Genomic DNA, 9287 nt, shown 5'->3' on the forward strand with positions numbered 1-9287 from the left:
GTAAACTGGTTGCTTTATGCTGCTTCATGGTCTTATCCCCCCCTCCCCTCCTATTATCACCCTCCTACCCCCCTCTCTAACATCCCTCCCTTTTTCTTCCCTTCCCTTCTTTCCGTCCGGTCCAACACACAAAATTTTCAAACATGGTTTACATTAATAAAGTTTGGCCTTAATTACAAAAGGGGTTTATCCAGACATACCTTTGGTTTGTATGAAGATTAATAACCCCTCTTGTTAAAGTAAAATATGTCCAACACAAGAGGCCCTCAGCTCTCATCTGCCTGCCCAGCTGCTGGACAGGACAAGTTAAAAAAAAAAGATTTTATCATCTCTTTATTTGAATCCATCACAGACTGGATAAACATTTATTTTTCTATTCATAAAAAGCAGTAAAGTTGATTTTCTTTATAGCAATAGTTTTAATACAGACTTCATGTAAACTGTTGATAAATTCATACAATAAATCTACAGAATGAAACAATAAAACCTTTATTAACTTTTTCTGATTTTACACATTTAGACATTTGATGGAACTATGAGAAACAGCAACACATTTATACACACAAACACACATAGCAGGGCAGTTTAATACATGTGATAAAAATGTACAACATTCTTTAGAACATACAAACATACACAAATATACACATAACCTAACTAGGATTAGGGGTGGAGGGGTCACTTGGATTGGAGTTAGGATTAGTGTCAAGTCAGGGATGGGTGGAGGTTATGCTATGGATGGGATGGGATGGGGGGGGGGTTGGTTTGGTGGAGGTTAGGGTTAAGATGAGGTCAGGTGATGTGTCAGTCAATGCAGATTTGAGCAGATCTTTGACACCCCCTACTACAGGGGTCAGGGACCCCATTCTTCAGCTCCACCTGGAAAAGGGTGAGGACACAATCAGATCTATTTCCTGTTCTTCAAACAATGATGAATTGAGGTTTTAGTAAAACATCGTTGCTGTCGCTCACCTGAATCCTGTGGTTCCCTTTCACCACGTGGGCACAGGTTATGATGTCACCATTGGCCGATATTAGAAAACCTGTGCCCACACTCCTAAACAAGCTCAGGAGGGATGCACTTCTAAAGAGAGACAGAGGGGACAACAGATTTAAAGGGGCATGTATGCCATGCAATTATTAAGCCTACATGCATATATATATGACAATATGTTACCTTTGGCTCACTTAAGAACGATTTTTGAAAATATAAAGTTAGTTATTTTCGCAGCTCCATTTTTGCATATCTATGACAGCACGCTCATTTTAATGGATTGGGGGGGCTGGTACTCAGAGAACAGGTTTTAGAAGAATCCTCAGAAATGCTTGAATAGATCAAAATACTGCTTTGGGGCTGTTTTTGGAGAGGAATTAACATGATATTACACTCAAAAAGTAGATTTTACATGATCAAGTCTCCATAAGGAGCTCATCTGTGTCTATGAAAGAAGCACTAGTTTATTTCTGTTAACCCTGTAAAGCCCACTACATCAGAGACTTAAAAAGATCAATAATTTTAAATGAATTTCAAATTCTGATCAGGCCTTGATTCCGATTACTTTTGTCCAGGTAAAACACAGCTGAGGCATCAACCTCCCAACACTACTGCCAGTCTTTTGGGAAGCCTTTTGTTTTGTGATATTACTGATCACTTGCCTGTGTTTGCAGTGTTGAAAAATGTGTCTTCAAAGAAAATGTATACACAGACCCAGGGAAAATGGATAAGGTGTTGCAATCCTGATAACATTGATTCCTTTAGGACGGCTCTATGTAATCAAACATGGAATGAAATATATGCTTCTACCAATGTGAATGAAGCTAATGATGCCTTTCTGCATCGATACAGAGCTTTATAATTTAAACTGTCCAAAAATTAAAATTAGTCATAAAAAGAATAATGAAAAGCCTTGGATAACCAAAGGTATTGAAAAGGCTTGTAAAAAGAAAAATGCACTTTACAGACAGTTTGTAAAAGTAAAGAAGCAGAAAATAGATATAAAAATTATAAAAATAAATTGGTGAATATAATAAGAAATTCTAAAAAAACAGTATTATCATAAGTTAATTGAGCAACACAAATTACACATGCAAGAGACTTGGAAAATAATAAACAAATTAACCAAAAAAACAATAAGAAACAAAAGTATCCAAGTTATTTAAAAACAAATGATATTCATATCAGAAACCCAATGCTTATTGCAAATTAGTTAAATGAATACTTTGCTAATGTTGGAAATAAACTTGTAATGGAAATAAAAGAGCCAATAAAGAAGTTGAAAGAACTTAGTATCCAATCAAACAAGTTCTCAATGTTTCTGTCTGAGGTTAGTTCAAATGAAATCCTAGAAATTGTAAGAACATTTCAAAATAAAAGATCCAAAGATTGGAATGACATTGATATGGCGTTAATTAAAAACACAATTGAGTTCATTGTTGAACCACTAACTCATATATTTAACATGTCTTTTAGGGAGGGCATTTTTCCAAATAACATGAAAATAGCAAAAATGATTCCCATTTTTAAAAATGGAGATCGCCATATATTTACAAATTACAGACCAATTTCACTATTATCCCAATTCTCCAAGATATTAGAAAAACTTTTTGTTAAAAGAATGAATAATTTTATTGGAAAGTTTAATTTATTGCATGAGGATCAATATGGTTTTAGGGCTGGTAGATCTACTTCAATGGCGATAATGCAGCTGGTTGATCATATTTCTTCCTCGATAGAGAAGAAGAAATTTACTGTAGGCCTTTTTGTTGATCTTCAAAAAGCATTTGATACATTAAATCACACTATGTTACAGAAATATGGTTTTAGAGGAATATCATATTCCTGGTTAGAAAGTTATCTTATTAACAGATGTCAGTATGTTTATTTCAAGAACGAAAAATCTGATATGTGTCCTCAGTGGCGGTTCTACCCTGAATTACTCCCCGGGCGAGACCCTCCCCAGCCCCCCCTAGTCACAACAGAACTTTTTTTGTCTTTGTCAACCATAGTCTACAATATAGGCCTTATAAAAACATTTATGAATTGGAAATTTAAATTGTCATGTTCTATATCGATCTCTACTTCAGAGAAGAAAAATTAGCTCATGTTTTCAGTCTTCAATCCTTTGATTGGCACATTTTTAGTTATGACCTGTTACATTATGTTTTGTCCCCATAGAGTTGCAGTAAATGGTAAATATTCATTTTTAAAACTACCTACAGATTTATGGAAATTCTATTGGCTAAAAATATAACCCAACATTTCCAAATTCCAAATAAACTTCATATGCATGCTCAAAATTAACCCCTAAATCCCCAGTTAAATGTAAAAAAAACATTGTGAAAACGTTTAGGCTGCCACAAATGATTATTAAATTAATGACCGATCTCAAATTATTTGCCCCATTAGCATCTTATGGCAGCAGCAGCATGCTGTGTAACCATCACAGCTTTTTTAACATTATGAACTAGTATACAACAACAAAACCTTTGTGTTACAGCAGAGCAGACAGACACATGAATCATAACTAATGTTACAGGTTAAGGCAGAGCAAATTTTTAAGAATAAAATCTAAAAAAAGAATAAAAAATGACGCTATTTGCAACATTTGGGCCTACTTCAGTGTTGGTCATCGACCAAAATAAAGTTTTCATCGGCAACGTTGTTGTAGGGCAGGTAGCATTAGAATTTAGAAAAAACATGCATCAAGCTGTGAGGATTTACCCTTTTCTTTATCTCTTTTCTCCTCTTCTTTTCTTTCTAAATTGGGCACCAGATGGCTTTGACCTTTTTTTCTCCATATTTTAGATGTTTTTGGCGTTTGTTTGGCATAAATGTCCTCAGGTCACGAAGAAGGCATCAAGTCCATCGACTGAACCAACTGTCACCTTAGTGACAGCATTGTTTTGTGTTGCCATTTTTTCATTTGGGCATTTCACACAAAATGAACCCAAAAAAGCAGAATATATTTTTTATACCTTCATTAAAATGTAGGTCATAGAATGTCACCTTATGACTGACTTATAAAAAGGTTGTATAAAGTAGATTCAAACCCTCGCCCTTGTCCCCACCTAGCCACATAATTTGGAAGCGTCCCACAATTGCACTGATTCCCCGCCCCCTCCCTTCTCCTTCTTCACACTCATTTGTGTCTACTTCTCAAAGACAGGAGAGCGCGCAGCTGCGGGGCGAGGGCGGCGGCGCGGCCAGGTTCAGGCTGTTACAAACTCACAAACTGTGACATAAGTAAACCAATAGTGGTGCATATAATATTTTACAAGGGCTGAGCCGCCGGTGCCGCCCCCCTTCAGTTTTCCGCCCCAGGCCACCGCCCGGACGGCCCGTGCCTAGAACCGCTACTGTGTGTCCTGTAACATGTGGAGTTCCCCAGGGGTCCCTATTGGGTCCTATATTATTTATTTTATACATAAACGACTTTTGTAAAGTTTCTGATTTGTTAAATTGTGTTTTATATGCTGACGACAATACTTTGTATTTATCAGGAGATAACTTGGAAAAGCTTCTTTCAGACATAACAAAAGAATTATCCATAATCAAACAATGGTTCGATTCAAACAAACTGTCTTTAAATAAAAATAAAACCAAGTACATTATATTTGGCTATAGAAAACGGGAAAACATCTCTGAGTTAAAAATTGAGGATGTTGTTCTTGAAAGAGTAAATGAAATAAAATTTCTGGGAGGAATTTTGAATCATACATTATCATGGAAACCACACATAACGCATGTTCTCTCTAAATTGTCCAAATCATTAGCCATCCTACATAAAGTTAAATATTTTTTAAACACAGCTACATTGTATATTCTATATTTTTCCCTCATAATTCCTTATTTGACCTATTGTCAGTGATGAAAGTCAGGTAAGGAAAAAATCCCTGAACTTTTCTTTGAGCGATATGGCGGGCACAGAGCGAAATTTTGGAAAAATATATGGTCTTAGATGCATTCTGGCAGCTAGTTATTCACTTCTTTATCAAGAAACTAAGACTAATTGGAGCATCATGATTTGTCATTCAAACCCCTAGTTTGACTCTCCATTAAGGACTTGCTGGTCCTAAAAAAGAATTTGGAAAATTGCTCAAAGTAACACAATCCTACAATCTACGCTTTTCCTTAAAGCTGCAAAACATACAATTGCTAAAATATAGTAACATCAAAGCCCCAAATGGCAAAAAGAACACCAGTAACTATGATATTCTATGAAAATACCTCAGTTATTTATACATTATTTCTGCTTTAGAAATGACTGATGTACAACATCCACTTGCACTGTTTTCTCAAACTATAATTACATCAAAATATGGGATCTGCTTTAAACTATAATTCTATAACATAATACATCAATTCTTTAACACCAATACTAAGTAATCTGGGAAATATCAAAACAAACATACAAACTAAACTAAACATTGTAAACATTATTTTTTAAGGGAGTCTGGGTCCAAACCATCAAATACTTATAATTAATGTCAACTATACTGAACTAAATCATGGTAATTAGGAAATACAAATAAATTAGATAAAGAAATGTATTCAAAATAAAAACTGAAACTCAAAACTAAAATTGAAATTATTTCAAAATGTGGTTTTGAGATTATTTTACACAAAAAAGTATTTGACCTACACTACCTTAAAAATCTTTTTTTTTCCAGCCAAGACCACTTCAATTTGTTTTTTATCGTCTTCTCACAACTGAGGTCGTGACCACGCTCAATAATGACGATGCCTGCCATTATTTTAACACAAATTTGATCGCAAACTCTTCAGATGTGTTTGTGAAAGTTTAGCGTGGGTCCGCCAGTTTTGGTCTCTAGGGAAGCAAGTCACGCTGACCACGTGGTGCAGACAGAGCCAATCAGACCCGTCGACGCATCCGAAAGCAACTAAAACGTCCCGTCATTGGTCAATTAGGCCGGGAAGACGAGAGATGGCCACGACCATAGAGGAAGCGATCTGCGGAGAAATATAGAAAATAAAGCTAAAATTAGCTGATTTCAGACCATTTTTTAATCCGGAAAGCGATTTGTCCGTAGAGATCAGGTCTTTATTTCCCGGAAAGTACGTTCGGTTTGCTCAAAAACCCGGATTTCCGGGAATTCCCGGAAGACTTTCATCACTGTATTGTTTAGAAATCTGGGGGCATAGTTACAAGTCAAATACAAAACCTATTTTTATTCTGCAAAAAAAAAACAATTAGAATCGTAAATCACTCTTCATACAATCAATCTACAAAACAAATATTTCCTAAATTAAGGGCAATTACATTTTTTGATTTAGTAGATCTCAGTACTGGAATTTTTATGTTTAAAGTTAAAAAAGAATGTGTAGCTGCCAAAATACTGAGTTTGTTTGAAATAAAAGTTAATAATTATGATTTTCGAGGTAAAGATATGTTTAAAAAGAAAGTGGTCAGAACTAATGCATTAAGGAATAGTATTTTTGTTCAGGGGGTCAACATGTGGAATTTATTATCAGACGAACTGAAAAATGCAAAATCCATACTGCACTTTAAGAAAATGTATAAAGCTAAAATGTTTCAAAAATATCTTCTGGACTGAGAGACTTTGGTGGTTGTGAGGTCATTTTGAGAAGTGTTTGTTTTTGTCCCTCTTCTTTTTTTTCTTTTCTAATTTAAGGTTCTAACAATTTGTAGGTAGATGTGATGTTTGTGTTCAGGGTTGGGGAAATAAGCCTTGGCTTCACCCAACACCTTTTTAGGTTAATGTTGTTCAATGTTTATGTTGACATTGATCAGTGTCAATGTTTATGTTGATGTTTTTAGTTTGTTTGTTTAACATAACCGAAATAAATGTTTCTCATCAGTCTTTAGCTCAGTGAACAGAGGTTCAGGCACTTACCTCTGTGACGCAAATATGGACACCACAGCAGGAGCTGCGGTGTCCACAATGTCCAGGATAATATCCCGCCTCCTGAAAAGGGGGACGGAGCTCCCTTCAGGTGAGGGGGGGGTTTGAGAATCTATGAGAGTAATGGAAACAAATCAATTTTCCTGTTGTTCAAAATGGATATCTATTATTACACATATTTATTACACTTATCTTATATTACTATTGTAAATGCAGTTATACCATAACATGCTTCGCGTTGGACGGTTCAGGCTTCCACAGCGTTTGTTAGAAAGCGATGACCGGGCCAGCGGGCAAATGGCTGCCGAGCCCTGAGATCAATGGTTAAACAGGGTTAATGACAAAACCAACAAGAAGTCTCCAGAAATGATTTTTTCCAAACACAGGTGTGCATTTCTTAGCTGTCCCATGAACTCTGGACCACAGAACAAATCCTGAAGGTTGTTGAGTTTTTTCAGGAAAAAAAGCAACAATTATGGGGAAAAAACAGCTGTATGTGAACCACAGCCGGTGTGGTGTTCTCCACTATGTCAGCGATGAACTTGATGTTGGCAGTGAATACAAATTATGAGTAGGGCAATAGAATGGACCCCCGCCCCCCTCATGCTCTCCTGTGTGGGAACACTTTGGATTTTTTTGGGGATAAAAAGGAAAAGACAGCTGGAGAAGTTGAATGCTGTGTTTCCACATTTTATTCTTACATGAAGATAGCATCAACCACAGATAACATCTAATCTGTTATCCAACTTGAAACGGCATCACCAGACTGTAAAAATCGGGTCTACAAGAAAGAAAATTGTGCAAGTTAAAATGTTTTTTGTCTTTTTGAGGCCATTGTTAAGTATCCAAAGTTTTTGGTTCCTGACAGCAAATAGTTGTTTTATTTTATATAGCAGATCACCACCATAGGTTAATTTTATTATTCTTATATAAAACCAATAAATGCATTTCGCAAGACTTTTTTTTCTGCCTTTTTGTAGCGAAAAAGGCAGAAAGAAAATGTATTGAGCAGAGTCCATTGAAATTCTGAACTGATTTGAGATTTTAGTGTACTGTTAAACCCCTAAATAACAGTGCAGTATTTGTTCACTAAAGTGATACCTCTCAATTAAATGTGTTGAATATTTATATTTCTATAATCCATTTTGCATATCTTACTGCCTTACCAACCTGTAAGACTGGAGAGCAACAAAGTCGACAGACGATGACTCTGGTCCTTCTGCCATTTTGATGCTGGTTAACGTCTCCATACCGCCTCACAGACTCAAACGCCACCTGCTGGTGGAAAGGTGTAACTTCACCCGTAAGGCACTTAAACATTAGGGAAAACATTTGGTTGATGCTATAAAGAATTCAACTAAATGCTTTCCTGTTTTTCTTTATTACAGCTGAGGAAACAAATGAGAGCTCAAAGGCCGCATAAACATGTTTTACTTTTACAACAGGGATTATGAATCTTCTGACACACCAGATATATATTTGAATTAAGCCATTTTAAAAGAAAAAAAAAGCATTTCTGGTATTGACTTATATTTTTAGTTTTGCTACAGAAACGCTTCCATTCCTACCAGTTCCAGCAGAGAAAGGGTTGTCCAGTGTCCAGCAGAGGGCGCTTGGTGCTTCGCTAGGATCACTTTCATGGTTCAGGGTTGGTTCGCCATCTTGTTTCTTCCGCTCATGGATCTCAGAAAACAATCCGCTTTATTCGGCCCAACCTTCATGGCCCATCAGACAAACATAAAATACACTCAAATAAGCTAAATAAAACACCAGGCAGTCAGTACGAATAAATAAAAATAAGGTCGCCTTTTAATTTTATTTTTTAAACATAACTATTTCAAGTTACGCATCACGTAATGTAATGGCGGTTGGATGTCCGCGCGAGGCCTACACTAACGCGCCAAAACTTCTACAACTTGACAAATAACACATAAAACAACATAAATTCACTGCCTTAGTCTGCTATTTCACGACATTTACTAATAAAACATTGTTAAATATGAAATTTATGCAAAAAAAGATATTTTTAACACACTCACCAAGTCCCGTTGAGTACATGAAAATAGTATTTTTTTCTTCAGGCAAAACCCAACTTCACCACCGAGTAAAATGAACAAAAACCAAACATTTATCGATCTCTGATCATCTCATCTTTTCCCTCGTTTGATATGCTGCATAATGGCTGCTCTGTTAACGTACAGGAAAGCTCTCACATCTGCAAGAACCTGATTGGCTGTTGTCAGTCACGTGGGTCACGTCACCCAGAGACTGCATACCTTTTCAAAATAAAGGAGTTGAAATATGAAATGACATTTCGAACAATTTCCCATTCATGTTTTTCTTGTATTTTAATATATATTTTCATTTTTTATTATTTATTTTCAAAGGTATTTTAACCTGGG

At 36.0% G+C, this 9287-nt stretch overlaps 1 long non-coding RNA gene across 4 annotated transcripts; it reads right to left on the reverse strand.

Annotated features, from left to right (window-relative positions):
• Positions 1-473: 473 nt before the first annotated feature.
• LOC111946474 (uncharacterized) lies at positions 474-9084 on the reverse strand. 4 transcript variants are annotated; one of them, XR_013651762.1, is made up of 7 exons: positions 8925-9084; positions 8454-8600; positions 8056-8163; positions 7108-7666; positions 6877-6997; positions 973-1084; positions 474-879 (listed from the first exon to the last, which is right to left on the reverse strand). It is a non-coding gene; the product is annotated as an uncharacterized LOC111946474 (long non-coding RNA). The 4 variants fall into 4 exon arrangements; XR_013651763.1 differs by having other exon boundaries at positions 7108-7186; positions 8925-9080; XR_013651761.1 differs by having other exon boundaries at positions 7108-7196; positions 8925-9080.
• Between the last annotated feature and the right edge of the window lie 203 nt (positions 9085-9287).

This window comes from Oryzias latipes, chromosome 19 (assembly GCF_053564925.1).
Source record: "Oryzias latipes strain Hd-rR chromosome 19, Olatipes_Hd-rR_3.1".
In the NCBI taxonomy this organism is placed as follows: Eukaryota; Metazoa; Chordata; class Actinopteri; order Beloniformes; family Adrianichthyidae; genus Oryzias; species Oryzias latipes.